General features: G+C 41.1%; 1 protein-coding gene across 4 annotated transcripts in view; it reads right to left on the reverse strand.

The window, feature by feature from the left end:
* lhfpl2a (LHFPL tetraspan subfamily member 2a) overlaps positions 1-16616 on the reverse strand; it is a 52366-nt gene that overhangs the window by 15889 nt on the left and 19861 nt on the right. Inside the window, exons 2-3 of one of the 4 annotated variants that reach the window (XM_062434259.1) lie at positions 15934-16080; positions 15002-15125 (exon numbers count right to left, since the gene is read on the reverse strand). The exons of 1 other annotated variant lie outside the window; for it this stretch is intronic. The gene's annotated coding sequence lies outside the window, so the exon portion shown is untranslated. Of the gene's footprint in view, positions 1-3803; positions 4287-15001; positions 15126-15933; positions 16081-16616 lie in introns of those variants that run through there. 2 more of the 4 variants (XM_062434258.1, XM_062434260.1) reach the window with 2 other exon arrangements.

The following is a 16616-nucleotide window of genomic DNA, read 5'->3' on the forward strand; positions in this document are numbered from 1 at the left end:
TTTGTCATCCTGTTGAGATATCAACAACAGTTCTCTCTTTTTTTTTCTCTTCTCTTTTTTCCCCTTCCTTCCCCCGCTCTTCTTCTTTTCCAACGGAGAAAATGACCCAGATCTGCGGTCTCTTGAAGGGCGGTATGTGTTTGTCTTTGTGTATGAGCTAACGTAACTCTGTGTTTGGACTAATGAGATCATAAGAACAAGCAAAGACAGCCGCCTCTGTGGATTTGAACCAAAATTAATTTCATGAATCACAAACGTTCGCATTGCCTCACCAGGAACAGATGCAGGAACAGATGCACGCAGACATTAACTAACTGAACTTTTTTTGAAAAACTCTTGCAACCCCTCCCACAGAAAGACGTTAGAGGAGCCGAATCCCAGCGGGTCTTTTGACGGGACTGATGTTTGGCATTAGGATTTAAAACAAAACTGTTTTTTTCGGGGAATGAAACATGGGCAGTTGGAAGCTTAAGGGTCAAACATTTGCTGGCCAGTTGCGAAGACTAATTCCTCACTGACAGGAATATTATTGAAAAACACTTTGGAGCTGCAACAATTTGAACCAGCTGGGCAAGAAGTGAACCTCTTTGAAGACCTGGACACTTAACCTTTAACCTCGGTCGCCAGCAGTGTGTTTGCATCTCGTGCATGTTGGTTAAACAGTACCCACCTGCGGTACTCAATTTGTCTGAAGCTGCCTTGAATGTGGGTTAGTGGTTCTTAAACAAGTCTGGACAAGTCTGTTCTATTAATGTACCTTGTGTTTGCCACAACATATGCCCAGACGTCTGCTCACTCTTACCAGACAGTCAAGATTTGAGCAGTTATCTCCGACAGGAGGTTTTCCCAAGATAGAGTGAAGCATGGTAGTCTACATATGTAAGGCCTGAGGTGGATTTATGATGTCCTTTATACTCCCTGAGCAACCAACGGGGGAGAAAGAGGATTATTTGAGGCTCGGTTTACATACACAGAGGAGTTTACGGCCTTCAGACTGCACCCACCACCCCACTGACGCCCAAACACTAATCCCCCATGTGCGCACACACACTTACAAGACTCCCTGCCATCTGACACATGCCCCCCGTCCCCCCGAAAGTGTGAGTCAGTAGTTCCTCAGCTTGAAAAGAAGGAAATGTCTCCACAATTCCCACATCCTTTACTAATTTGGAAAGGGTCAAACTGACACTAATAATCAGCGTTGGCCGAATAACTAATTGATAAAGGAACCCTGTGGAGTTTCTGACCTCAGCTATGGAGAAGTTTCCTGTTTGGAGAGGGTTCCTGTTTTGGTTGGTCCAATGATCTGCAGGTGGTTGTAATGCACCAAGAAACACAACAATGTGAAGAACACTCCAAGTAGGGATCCCACTAACGACTATGTTCTGTATCGATTAATATGTCAAACATTTTCTCAATGAATCGATTAGTTGTTTGGTCTATAAAATGCGAGGAGATGGTGAAAAAACTGTTTCATAAAGCTCAAGATGCAACCTAAGATGACTTGTTTTGTCCTGACCAACAATCAGCAACTCAAAGATATTCAGTTGATATCATAGAGGCCTAAAGAAATCAGGAAATATTCACATTTATGAAGCTGGAAGCAGACAATGTTTGTACTTTTTCTTTAAATTATGACTCAAAATGATGAATTGATTATCAAAGTAGTTCCTGATTATTTTTCTGTCAGTCAACTAACTGATTAATAGCTTGAATTGGAAACTTGTAAACATGGATTTAAAGAAAGAATGATGGATTTCAAATACTTCAAGATCCCTTTCAGTTTCAGTTTTTCATATATAAAAACACTGCTTTAAATAATAAATTGTCTGACACAGGTTTTCCCACAAAAAAGTTTGATTGGCTAGTTAAATATTCTTAAAATTCTACATCTAAAAATATATTCACCTTCCTCTTCAATACAAATGCCAAAATCTATGTAAATATTGTTTAAACCAGCCACAAGATGTCTCCTACTCCACTGTTATAGTCCATTCTCAGTGTTTGTGCACTGGATGCTTCAAGTTTCCACATCACACTTGTGCAAGCTTAATATTGGATCACGATTGGCGTCCAAACTAGTAGTGATGTCATAAATCTTGCTCGTAAGTTCATGACTTAGACTCAGATTTTTAACGAGCACAGAGAAACTTTCCCCCTTTTCAGCAGATTAATGTGAAAACAGCTTTTCTAGTGCCAAACTCTGCACTGTGAAGCTCCAACATCACAGTCAGGTGATAGAAGAATATCACATTTTTGACTGGGGAGGTTTGGGGGGGATTTAAAAAAAAGAAATCGGCATTGCAAATGTTTAAAAGAGGAAGGAAATGCTTTCAAAATGTTTGTTAGACCTGGAAAATACACACAATGGCTTTGGTAACATTGAATGTAAACACAACTGCTGTTTATTTACAAGAAAGACCACAGGGCACCTTTAATCTAGACTGCAACTATTATGATTATCGAGTCATTGTTTCAGTAATTTTTCAAGCAAAAGGGACAAATAATCCCCAGTTCCAGCTTCCCAAGTTGCTGCTTTTCTTTAGGTATTTGGCTTGTGGTCAAACAAAACTTCTCTAGGAAGTTGTAAAAGGTATTTTTCAGCATTTTCTGATACATTTTTAGAACAAATGAATGACTGATTAATTGATCACGTTTGATAGTTTCAGCCTTAAATCAGTGATCTGTTAAAAATGCCTAATAGGTCAGAGAAATACCATTAAATACCATTAAATACATTTATTTACACACACTCAAATGCTTCAACACTCTGAAATGAAAATCAAAAAGCTGAAGTCCACAACTGCTGTTCAAGAGTCCACTCAGCCTCTCTCCTCTTATCACAGCCACAAAACAGCAGGAAACGCCTCTCCACGCTGCTACTGACAGGAAACAATCTACATATCTATAGACATGCCATGACTGGAGCGGCGCGTCACCATGGAGAGTGTTTGTTTGGGAGCTGGATGAATGCTGAATGGAAGAGTTTAGAGAACAACAAGAAAGAGCTTTTTTTTTTTAAATACATCCAGTAAACTTCTACAACCTGCTCTCACAGTGATCAGTCAGGGCAACGAGGAGAAATCTGCACTTTCTTTTTTTGGATTCCCGGCATTTCCAGCACACACCCCTTTTGCCTTGTGTGACCCAACAGCCAAAGCAATTTTAAAACAAAGAGGAAGGGGGGGGGGGGGGCTTATAATCTGTGTGGATCTGAAGCCCCTGCAGCTCCTGAAAGGGAATGCAGGAGACGATTGGTCACGCAGGACCCCAGTCAAACTTTCTTGTCAAATATGAGCTCTATTTAAAATGAAACACATGGAGAGAAATCTACCAAGTCAGTGACAACAACCATGTAAATTAATAACCAACAACAAAATCACAAACTAGTATATTTTTCATTCTGGGAAGCCATCTGTGTATTGTTTTTTATCTCCTGTGTAGGCGTTAGGAGACAGACTAAGACCTTGGCCTTGTCATTATTTGAGGAAAACTCTAATGGTAACAATAGCAGTCAATAACAATGGACTACATGGTCAGCTTTTCCACAGACACAGGAGCCAGTCTTTCCTAACACTTGTGTCCATCTGCTCAACATCCTGCTACATAGATCTTGTGATTCAGACTTTAAAACATAATATTTATATCCCATTACATCAACCATCTATTCTGCTAAAGCAAAAGGAGGAACCCAGCTGCCAGGTCCTACGAGAAAATGACCCAAGTGTTCACCCAATGAGTCACCCCAGTGGGTTGAATGGAAAACAAGTGCAGAGTAATTTAAGAAAAAGAGATGGTCCAACCTGTCTCCATTGGTTTGTGGATAGTCCAGCTGTCCTGGAGATGTGGCTTCAGTTGCCCTGACTCTCCTCCTCTGCTCACACACTTTTAATGCCTCTCTCAGACTCCGGCTCCTGAAAACCCTTCCCTATGTCCCTCCTCCTGGGCTGCCACGTCTCCTCTGATTGGCTGGGCCGACACTGGAGCCACACTTCTTGAGAGGGTCCACATGGTGGCCATATTTCAGTGCTGAATCTGGGTTAAAATAACAAGAGCTGGAGCTGCAGAGGGTCTCTCCTCTTCTCTCTCTCTCTCTCTCGCTCGCTCTGTCTCAGTTTCTCTCACCTCCTCACTCTGTTTTCATTGCTCTCTGCACCCTTTCAATCAGCCAAGGCCAACATCTTATTATCAGCCTAAATGAGAATTGCATTTCCACTCTGTGCAAGTAAACTCACACACACAAAACTCCTCTGGTTGCAGTCGCTGATCGACAATACATCAACAAACATATAACTGCCAGATTAGAAAGCTGTAGTTAACTGACTGATGCAGCAGATGGTTCACCGTCTGAGTAATGCCTTTCTGGCTGATGAGAGCAAAGTGTCCCGGTATTGCTTACAGCAGCACTGCATGCATGCATGCATTCGAGCCAACACTGCAGTCAGCTTCAGTGTTTGTTAAACTTTTGTGTTCACTCACACAGCAGAGAGACAAATGAGTTCCATATGAAGATGGAAAAAAGGGGGCCGACGCACACAGGAAGAGAATCCGATAGGCCAGACGCATTTACGCAGCGTGGAAAGCCTGAGGAAGAGGCCTTTCTTATCAGTCTGAATGGAAGTTAGGTCATGTTTAAAAAAAAAAAAAAAAAAAAAAAAGTTCCATTCAATGCAGCTGCTTGTGTCCCCAAACCTAATAAAAACCCTCTCCTTTCTCCTTTGACCTGTTTCCAATAAACCCTGGTGACTCATCTTCACCCTGCTGTTTTGAATTGGATAGGAAGAGGTTAATGGGCCATTTTAAAGCCACGCTGTCTCCCGAAAATGTCTAGCAAAACAACTATTGACCATTTGCTGAGCCCTACCACTCTTTGGTCATGTTTTCACGCCTGTTAAGCTTTCCATTATAACATATAACAACTTCAAAACTCAAATTCTTTAAGCTATGGGTCATTGATTTTTAGACTGATGTGTACAAAAACAGACGTTTCGTTTCTAGCTGGAGAACGAATGATTTTGTCAGCTGATATGTTGCTGGTGGATTTTATCAGGTCTTGTTAGCTCAGTAATTAAGTTAACGTTCATTCCATGGTTGAAGACACGCGGTCTCCGGCGGACTATTTAATGTTTCCATTTAATCTGATTTAGAGTGAGAATCTTGTAAACCAGGTCTTACTAATGATAATGAAATAAGAATAATAATGTTTATTTATAGAGCACTTTTCAAAATCCACGTATAAAGTGCTTCTATCCACTTTATGGCTACATACATGCTAAAAGATGGACGCTAAAGCTATGTGGCCAAGCTAATAACATCCTCACTAGCTGATCCAGAAGACACAAGAGAAAACTCCCTCCAGCCATATCCTCCAGGCTGTCAGAAAGCTGAACCCCCCCCTATTAAATGACTGTTCTTTTTGCACGGTATCTGTTAAAAATATACATCTTACAGACATTTTTGCTGCTATTACTGCCTTTTTGCACTGCCATTACTGCCTTTTTTGCACTACCACAACTTAACTTAACTATACAGAAACTTCCTACTCCCACTGCTACTTCCTACATATAATAGACTTAGACATAGACTTTTATCTTACTGCCTATACATTCTAGTTTTAATTTTAATTTTTATATTATTATTAGTAAATGTCTTATCTGTTGTGCACTTCAATGTTTACTCTTTAGTGTTAGGAAACATCTGTCTTATCTGTTGTGCCTGTGCACTTTATCTGTTCCACCGTGGGATAGTGAGAAACGTCTTCTCGATTCCTTTGTATGCCTTAACATGTGAAGAAATTGACAATAAAGCCGACTTTGACTTTGACTTATGATGAGAACCGGTTTTTGTGTTTAGCTAACGTAATGCTATTTCTGTGAAGTAGGCTGTAAATTTCCCCAAATCCAGTGAACAGGACAGAGCTGCTAGCATTATGCTAAACTGTAAAGTTGGAGATGCTTTTTAACCATTCATTCACGTAGACAACCAACTGAATTGTTGTATTTGCGTCCCACTAGAGGGCAAGCTGGAGAACTAAGGATGTAAACAATAAACATGGCAACACTCGAGGACGTATTCTGTTAACTCTGAGATCACGGTAGCGACAATAACACAACCTACAGATGTGAGTAATTGTGGACTTGGTCAATTAACTTGTCTTCAAAACTTTCACCATTTTTGTCGATGCTGACGTACCTACTGACCCCTGACCCTGTTATATCCCCATACTGCCCCTACTGTTCATGTGCGCATTGCATCTTGTAGACACGTAGCATTAATTTCTGAGGATGTGCGTAACCAATGCTCTAAATGGACACAGGTTACATGAGGCAGCAATCATGTGCACACAAACACGTACTTAAAAGCAAATATATTTCTTGCCTAATAGCATCCAGGCCCGGCTTCCAAAACAGGGTAATACATAGTTGATATTATACTTAATAATAATAATTAATAGTTCTGTTTTTAACAATATCTCTCACCCAACAAACTAATCAAAGATCTTAGTTATTTAATAACTAAAATCTAAATAATAAGGTCCTTGGCCTTTGCAGTAACGTTTGGCTACTATTATACATACCAAGCTTGTTAGGCGTATGCTAACGATTAAGAGCAGATAAATAGTTTGATCCATTCTTTACATTTCTTGTCTTGTGTTTTTAGTTTTGGAAAGGTGATGAAAAGACGCCACTCTCCAAACTCTTGCTAATCACTGTCTGGAGGATGATCAGTTTTTTTTTAAGTACCTCAATAAAATACCCTTTCTATTTATATTCTCATGGCTATCAGGAGCCAACCCTGACTGGGAGCGGATCTAGTTCTCACATATCATGTTTGTGATTTGGAGATGCCGATACAGATCAGACAGACTGGCTACAGATCGTCTTACAGGCTAATAGGAAGCCGGCGGTGCTGCTGAAGCCAGAGCAGAAGATGCTCCGGGAGATTTCTCTTGGCAGCCTGAGGAGCACCGACACAGCGCAGACCCTCACATCAAAGACCAGCGGATCAGAAGAGACAGCACAGAGAGATCCTCAACAGTTCTGATCGTAGCAGCACATCCGCACACATGTACGCACCAGACACATGCCAGGCATCATTCATACAGACTCAACTAAGCACTGAGTCTGGCTGTGGACTGCTGGCCATTCATCTTTCCTTGTCAGAGTCTGGTCAATAGTATCATGTAGATCTGAGGGAAAAAAATGAGTCTGAAGCAGAGCCGAGTGAAAACAGCTTGATAACAGCTCCAATACAGCCAAGATGTGGATGACGGTATTTTATAGAGTGGCCTGAACATGAAAATCTTGACATTTTCTTTCTTTGGTTTCAAAATCCTTGATTCAATTATAACATACTGTTTAGCAAAAGTAAACTCACCCAAAAAATGTTTTAAAGTAGTAAACTTGTATTTATTACTTGTGTCAGATAGAATAAAACTTAACAAATCATTATGTCAAATAGCAATTATGGGCTAGTAGAAGTAAAAACTGGCTAAATGCACCATATAAAGGATGAAACAAGCAGAAACTGTTGATTTTAAACTGCTAAAATGTTCCTACGTGTACAAGAATGAATGTATATGCTAAGTATAAAAGCAAATCAGTGAAGGCCTGGCCAATTACTTTGTTGTAGTTTTGTTTGCCCGACAATTGCTAACATTTCCAAGTTAAACTACACTACTTTGTAAGATCATAATCTGGTCTTTGTTTTCAAATTTCATACTGAGCGGGTAATTTTAAGCAGGAGACAGCTGCGAGTTATAGCCACAGACTTTTAGATGAATTATTTATCGATTTTAAAGGTGCAGTGTGTAGAATTTAGATGCATCTAGCGCAACGGACATGGCAGAAATGGATATCATATTAATAAGTATGTTTTAATTAGTGTATGATCACCTAAAAATTACAATCATTGTGTTTTTGTTACCTTATAATGAGCCCTTTATATATACATACATAGAGAGGTGCAACATGGTGGCCTCTATTGAAAGGGACCCCCCTTTCAATGGACGCCACCATGTTGCACCATTATGTTTCTACAGTAGCCCAGAGCAGACAAACCAAACACTGGCTCTGGAGAGGGGCTTTTGCATGTTTTTGCGAGTTTCGTGGCCACTGTAGGTTGTCCTACATGCTTGGAAGGGGGGAGAGATATTCAGTTAGTTGCAATCTGCAGCCTCGCCACTAGATGTCACTAAATCCGACACGCTGCACCTTTAAGGGCTTTTGCACTGTTTCTTTACAAGAACTGCGGTTCCGACCTGCGGTTACAAGACCTCTGGTTCTAAGCTGATTTAGCCTGGCTCATAGCTGTAACATTAAGCCTCCAAAGAGAGAAAGACGCTCTCATGCATGAACAAGAGATTTATTTCTGTGGCAGTAAATGCAACACATGGGCCTACACGGCATTGTGCTATATTCAGAGCTTCGCTGGATGTTTAGGTCTAACAAAAAGCTCATTGTTTTAAGTTTTACAGCCAGCAACTTTACTTTTTTGGTTCACTCTGACTCTCTGATCATTTCCAGCCACAGCAGACAGCTGTTTTCAGCAAAAAAGCACCAATATGCTCACTGAAAAAGTTAGCACATGAACACAATGGAGTATTCAGCTGTTCGAAAACAGAGATAAAAGGAAGTATATTGGACTAAATTCACCAGGTGGCCAGTAACACAGCTCAAAATGATTGTGAATGTTGCTCCGTTACTGCTGGAGTTCGCCAACAACTTTACAAGGTGAATTATATTAATGTTGTGTCTCCAAGTGGCCACAAAATATAATAAAATGAATGCTTAATGTTTTAATGTTAAAGAGCAATACTTCAGCTTTGAAACTAGGTATTACGAGGTAAGATATTTTTATGTTAAAGTGGGGAAAAGTGCACACAGACAGTATCTGTAACTAAAGAAGAAAGCCATCTCAGGAGTGTGTACTGTACACTTATCTTGATGAAGTCAAACAAAGATGTGAACATGACTACAACACAGTTTTTGTGTCTATACACATGTGACCTAAATATTCAGGTGCTCCAAAGCCCAAGTTTGATGAATCAGTCAAGACCGAGTCAGGAAGGAACTGATTTCATACTACAAAAACCAAATGTTTTATTTTGGCTCGTGTCGACACATGATTCCCGGACATGCCTCGGATATCTCAATGAGGTTTTTTATCTCCACGTGTTTTCAATCGGAGCTGCGCCTGCACGTGTTACGTCACTCAGACTCCAGCCACCCCGAAGAGGCTATGCAGGGTTCAGTTTTTAAAAAGCCCCCGTGGAAAGAGATAGCAGCCGAGGAGAGACATATGAAAAGAGATGGACGGACAGATGGAATATTTGCCTCTGAAGGGAGCTTATGGAGTTTCCAGTTGAGGAAAATAATAATGACAGCTGGCTGTGTGGTGAAATCAGATGCAGATTACTAGGAAAACACACTAAAGTGCAAAACAAATGTCTAGACTAGTACAATATCTGATATCTGATGGTAGCATATGGATATAGATGTTATACCCTTCCCATTTCATCTTTTAGAGATGTAAGACATTTCATCTTTCTCTCGCCCCCCAAAAATTCATGTGTAGTTTAAAAGCAGATATGGAGGACAGATGGGTCTTCTTGTGGCGCTGCTATACATTTGCTTCTCTGTGCAATCAGAGAAGTCACAGCTGAGTTTGAATGCCACAGAGGGAGCAGCTACGACCATCTGGCCACGTCAAGGCCACAACTACAAAAAAGGCCCATCAACAGGCACATGGAGGCAGATGTTTAACATGCACAAACAGGGGGAAAGACCCGCATCTACAAAGCACCATATATTTTCTTAACTTGCAGTCTGGGTTGGGCTGGGTGTTGTCGATATTTATGTCAATGTAAAAAACCTGAGCTACACACGCTTCTATACCTTACTTTAAAGGAATATGAGCTAAAAACACTTTCCGATTTAGTGAAAGAAGGTCTCAAGCAGCTACACAAGAACGAGTATGAGAAGGAGTAAAAGCGGTGCAATTTTTGATGCTATCTTTCAATACGTGATGGTTTCTGACTCTGCGCCATGGACACATCTTGTTGAGAACCAAAAATTTATTGCGGTATGGTAATTTCATGATTTTAACAGAGACGTTGGAGGTGTTAAAACCATCTTCTGTTAAGTTACAAAGCATCTTTTCTTCTACAAAATATCTTCACTGACAACTTTGACATCTTAATCATGTATTTGACATCGATCCATTTATTTAATACGACAGCTGAGGTCAAGAGACAGATAAATTTCTCCAGTAAGGTCACGCCACATCATTTTTATCCATTATGCCTCTGTCAGCTGTGGTTGCACTTCACCATCTCTTAGTGTGGGAGTGTTATCTCTGCAACATATTTGCTAATTTATGAACTTTCTCTGCAGTGCCGCTGGAGCATAAACACACGGATGTGTTGAAGGTGAGGAAATCCTAACACTGAGTTCCAGGGGAAGCAGGACGGGAGCGTGGGAAAGAGAGAAGGAGGGGGAAAAGAAATAAAGGGAACGGTGTAGAAACCTGCCTGTTGAACAGATCTCACAGCTCACAGTCAGCAGGGAGTACACCTGCGAGAGGTGTGGAGCCAACATGTCGGCCACAGACGTGCAGCACCTCCGACTGACAGAGAAGTTGGAGGAATTGTGGAGAAATGAGCAGTTTGTGGGGGGAAAAGAAAATAATTGAAACTATCCCAGGAGTCTTTTTTTTTTACTACAAATACATACATAGAACATAATAAAAACATAGCATAGCAGTGTACACATGAACACATGTGGACCAGGGCACACAAAACATGCACACCTCCTATTTGATCTCCATGTTAGTGGTCAACTGTTTTGCCTTGGAAACATCTGTTTATATGATCTAACTGCCTGTGTGTCAGTCTGGTTTGGGTGGTGAGGTGGAGCAGGAGGAGGGACAGGGATAATTTTTCAGCTGTGCCGTCTGGTTAGAAAGGCGGAGGTCAACAATCCCTCATCTTCTCATATTGACCATAACACCCCTTGCATGGCGAGCCCACGCCATGAAGGTTAAGAGGGTGATGGAAAACAAAGACCATCTGACACAGTCTGGCTTCAAAGTGGGTGGCCAGCCAGACCGCCACGAACAGGGAGGGTTTCACTGGATAGCCATCTTGTGAAAAGATTTCTCTGTGCTGTTCTCCACAAATGAACTTTTTTTTGTCCCTGGCTTGCCTCCATCTGCATGGCATCTCTGAGCAGTTAAATATCAGCTCGTGCTGTTTGAGCTGAGGATTAAAGGGGCTGAGGAACGGCAACAAAAAGGAGATAACATCCAGTATTGTGCCACAGGGCTCTCACAGAGCGATAACAACAGGGCGCAACAATCACTACTACTGTTTGTTGTGTAGAAACCAAAGCAGAGAAACTGGTCGCTGCGTGACTTTACAGACAGAAATTCCTTGGGTATTTAGGGTGAATGAGTGTAATGTGGGACAGTGCCAAATGTGGGACACCTAAGCTCAAATGCATCTGTTTTTCCTACCAAATGCTACTACTTAAGACTGCTGTCAAATTAAACCCGGGGCGTAATTGAAATCACATGACTGCAAACATGTGATGCTGTAGACTCTGGCAGGGCAATCTTGCAACTTGGAAACTTGTTGTAAAGTCCAGCTAAAGTTCAATGACAAAGGATACGGAGTAATTTAATGTTATATGATATAAATTTGCCATAAATCAAGCAATGTTTTTAACTTTTAACAGATTGTGTTTATGATATATTCATGCCCTAAAATGTGTTGTAATATGGTGAAAAAATGTTCCTTGGTGGTGCATTCAAGGGTGCCAGAACATATGAGAACTACAGTAGTTGGCTGCCAGTGAAGTATTACATCCACAAGCTATGTTTGCTGCTAGAAAATCCAACCTGGAAGACAACACTATGAGAAACTATTAAACATGAGAAGTATAATGTGAATTTGTTGCATTAAAAGGTTGATGTTTGGCAATTTAATAAAGCTCTGTTGTCAAACTGTCCTCGAACACATCAACAGGACAGTTTTCAAAGAGTGACCTGCTTGAAGCTGCATTATCACGCAATGAACATTTATTTTTAGCAAAAATATAAGGTGACAAAATGAGAAATTGTCCTTCTTACGCAAAGTCTGTGCAAGCTGATTTCCATACTTTGTTGAAATCCTCACAATCAGTAGTAAGTTAAAGGTTATGTTACTTTTAGGAACATGGTAGGCAATAAAGTAAAATATGTGCATTTGGTCTTCCTTCTTCCTCACTGAAGATGTATTTTTCATGCACTTAATCATAGAAAATATTCAACAAAGTGAAATATCACTTTAAGAAATTAGCGGCCACATTCTTCACACCTATTTCCTCCGACTGCTGATGGACTGGGGAGCCCGAGGAGCCCCAGCACTTCTCCCGTTTCCCCACTGTTAGAGCTGGGGGGGGCCCTCAGGCCTAACACTGTCTCCATTATGCTTAACCATTTCCAGCCCCACCTTAGCCCTGAAAAATAGCCTCGGGATCCATAAACGCAGGGGGTTGCATTGGAGAAAAAGTCCTTCCACTTCAAATCCCAGCGCTTCTGTTTTCCAGACCCGACTCAGGAAATCAGTCACTCCGCTGAGCTTGGGTGGATGGTATTTGGGCAGATCTCTGGAGGGCTAAGAGAGCATTGTTCTCACTGTGTTTTGTGCTTGGGATGAGTGCAGTTTAATCCTAACTTCCCCGTGGCTCTAACCTGTTGCACCCAACCGAGTTTCCCACTATTGCACAAAACAACACAAACCCCCCCCCTGCAAGCTGAGACCTTCGCTGGCTGCTTTATCTAAAACGTCCCTGGGGGCAGAGCCATAGCTGTTGTGGGCACTCCAAGCTTAACCTGATACTCTGCTCCAAATCAAAAGTAAGCACTGTGAGGAACAAGTGGAGTGGGAGGGAGGGAGGGAGGAAAGGAGACGGGGAAGAGGAGGGGTGGATAGCCATGAGTTGGCACCGGACTCTCTCAAGTTTCGGATAATAGTAAAGTATCAACTGATATCATCCTCTGCTCTCAGGCACTTGGCAAAACACGTCAAAACGGCATGTGTAGGAGGCGAGGAGGCAAGCGATGGAGACAAATGAGAGTGGAAGCTGAGAGAAAAGGGACGAGGCCGAGGATAGAGAGAAGAGGTGGGAAGCTGAGAAATGAAGAAGCGTGTTGGTATTGTCGGACTAGTTTCGGAAGGGGGGGGGGGAGTAAAGCGAGACGTGTAAAGCGCTTTCTCTCACACACAAAGAGATGAGTGTCAAAGAGTCTCACAAAAAAAATTTGTCCCGAGTCAGATTATACCATAACACAGTGGATATGGACACCGCCGCTGTATCCCGCAGACACAATAGGAAAAATCTGTCTGTATTAGAGCTGACATGGCAGAGTTTTTAACGGTCGTGTCTCATATTTCTGGAATAAATCAGCAGGGACATCCCTCGAATAAAGCTGAGAATATATCGATAGAAGCTAAAACAAATATGACACTTTGAACTAACTTCCTGATATAAATAAGTGCGGTTTAAAGATGGAACCCAGAGATTCACCATCTGTGGCCGCGTATTCCCATTTTGATGTATCCGATTCGGAGACAAAAACAAGAACGAGATAACAGGAAACAGGCAGTTGACATGAAGTCTCCCTATTTTAGGAGTAAAGTGACAAACGATTATTCTGTTTATTATCCTTATAGGGGGGGTTTCCACTTTTAAAATGACCTACACAGGTGGTCCCCTGCTCAATATCACTCAATCCATTGTTTTCCTTCATATTGGAAAAACATGCACCCTGCTCCCACCCTTACTCCCCCCTCAAAAACACCCACCCCAACTTCCTACTTCATCCAGAAAAATATACCAGATAGATAGTCAGAGTCAGCATGACAGACAATGAAAATACAGCATGTGGAAGATGCCGCTTTATCTTCAGTTAACGCTCTCAAGAGTTTTGACTCTGATGCAGAAACAGCAGCAGTCCAGCTGTTGGGTAACATGATAAATGGACGGCATTGAACGATGATTTATGGTTTTGTAAAAGCAGAAAAAAGAATATTTCTGCAACAATAAATTGGTAATGTTACAATTGCTGCTTTGTTCCTTGTGATTTACTGTTTAGATTTCACTCTTCATAGACATAGACATATGCAAGCCCTGATGCTGAGCCAAAAATAGACATTTTAGTCTTTTTAAAAGGGGCACTTGGCTGATTTTATACATTAACAGTCAGCAAATTAACCAATGAGAGTACTACTCAGCCTTTGAAAGCAGCTATAGATTGTCCTTTGTGGGTCTGAAGGTCTGAGAGAATAATAAAAATAAGTAGTGTAAAGAACAACTTTATTGTAGTCTCAAAATAAAGTTCTTTATATTACAAGTGCAGCTGAGTTTTAAACTTTTTTAGGCCTTGGAAGTTGATGAAATTTTGCCAAAATCCCTTTTCAGCTTCCAAATTTTTAACAGAACTCCCACGTAATGAAACTGTGCATGTAGTCTGAAAAATAGGGAGTTAAACAGGCTGGCAAAGTCTCAAGAAAGATGATAATGAGTTATGAGTAATGGGGAATCTTGACACATCGTAGACACTAAAAGTCAGGATATATTGGCCTCTGCTGCTTCAGTTTCTCCTTTCTTTTCAAATCAGTCCCTTAAATTCCTAAACTGAATCTCAGATGAAGAACGCCTTTAAGATGTCCACCGATTCAGATGAGTAATGTTAGGTAACACCTGCCCGAAACAATAGGAGCAATGGGAATAGCTTGCATTTCCACCAGTAACATACAAGATGGCAGGAACCCCAATAATATCATAACAAGAAAAGCAGGAAACCCTGTTTGTTTGTTTTGTTATGTCTTCTCTCCTCCACGGAGTCTCTCATCTCCTGAGGAAACCCTCTACACTGTTTTCACATGAGAGAGGATATAGAGGACATATATGGACATACGCATGTGACTGTCGGTTCATACAGACATGACAACACAAACCTCTTGTGTGAAACCTCGTGGCGGACGCACAGACACACTCTGCAGTTTAATCCAAATGATGTAGGAGTCGCCTCTCTCTCTCTCTCTCTCGCTCTCTCTCGCTCGCTCGCTCGCTCGTCACAACCTGTAGAGACAGCAGAAACAATGTGGTGATGAGTCCAAATCACAAAACCATACGACCTCCAGGGAGCAACAGCTCAGTCGCTGCTGGCTTCACAACAAAAATTTGCATCTTTTTCTCTTTTTTTCTTTTGCTCGTTGGTATTTTCCATCTTAAACCTGAGATGGAGGAGCAACCTGCACCTGGAGAAACTTTTAAACTGTTTCACATGTTCATAAAAAATAAAAAGAGAGAGAGAGAAAGACGCTGATGTCTGCATCCCTCATTTGACGTTACGTGGGTCCCTGTGGCAACATTGCATAATGTCTAGCACACAAAAAAGCACATTATATGTACTTTAGATAAGCCAACCAAGTCACTAAGTGGGTTAAGTCCTAAGCTCTGTGTGAAAGGTGTTAAATTACTGAGTCCTTGTTTCCCACACTCTGACCTCTACAATCAACACAGACCCACTGATGCTATAATATGAATAAATATGGTTAATTATTAACTTTTAACTTCTACTTGATGTTTTATGTACAACACAGGTCCAGCTGGTGGTTTTTTTCCTAACACATCTCCACCCAATTGTAACTAAGTGAGTTGTTTTCTTCTACTTTTCCCTACTTGTTTAAACTCCTCATAAGGTTATCTGTTTTAGTTGCTAGATAACAGATAACAGATGCCTCAGTCATTACATTTGTGGCATTTCTTGTGTTATACAGCCTCTCTGCCCTCTTTTCCCCCCTGAAGCTAAAAGCTGCTCTAGTCAATATATTATATATTAAATTAAACTGACTGTGAAAGGAGTATCATGTAATTACAAACCCACAGAGGATTATCAGCTGACTCTTCATTTCCACTCAGCTCCACAGAGTGTTTTAGCATCTTTCAGCTCTCAGTTTTGGGTTTTGTGACCAGCTTTTGCGAACTTTACTGTTTTCGTTCAATCTCAATGTTCTCCAGTTGCAGCAAGGATCTGTATTCAGTAAAAAAGCTCAGATAAACTCGCTGAACATGAACCAGCCAGCACAAAACAGCAGACATGTAAAGTTACTGATTAGCTGGTGAATATAGTGTAGCATTTAGCAGCTACAGAGTAGATGGTGGGGACCAAAACGGAGCAAATAGGAGGCTAAATGTTGGGAACACATCTCCAAATAAATGTTGCTTTGTGTGCTGAATGAGTAAATAGATGCCTGTTACCAAACACATTCACAAAAATCAGCTTGTTACACAATCAAAAAAATAAATTATTGCTGCTTTACTGTTTTATTTTATACTAGTATAAGATTTTTTTTGACGTTAGTGAAGGCAAGGCAGCCTGCTTCCACTATTAAACCCTGTAATAACACTTAGAGTAACTAACACTAATGCTAAATCATCACAACATCAATATATCCCATGTGGCATCCCATGTGGCATGAAACCAGTCATTCCTTCAGAGCTAACCGACGAAAACTCAACAGGACCACAGACATTCAAACATCTTCTTGCTGTCAGCAGCAGATTCGG

Source organism: Scomber scombrus, chromosome 15 (genome assembly GCF_963691925.1).
Source record: "Scomber scombrus chromosome 15, fScoSco1.1, whole genome shotgun sequence".
In the NCBI taxonomy this organism is placed as follows: domain Eukaryota; kingdom Metazoa; phylum Chordata; class Actinopteri; order Scombriformes; family Scombridae; genus Scomber; species Scomber scombrus.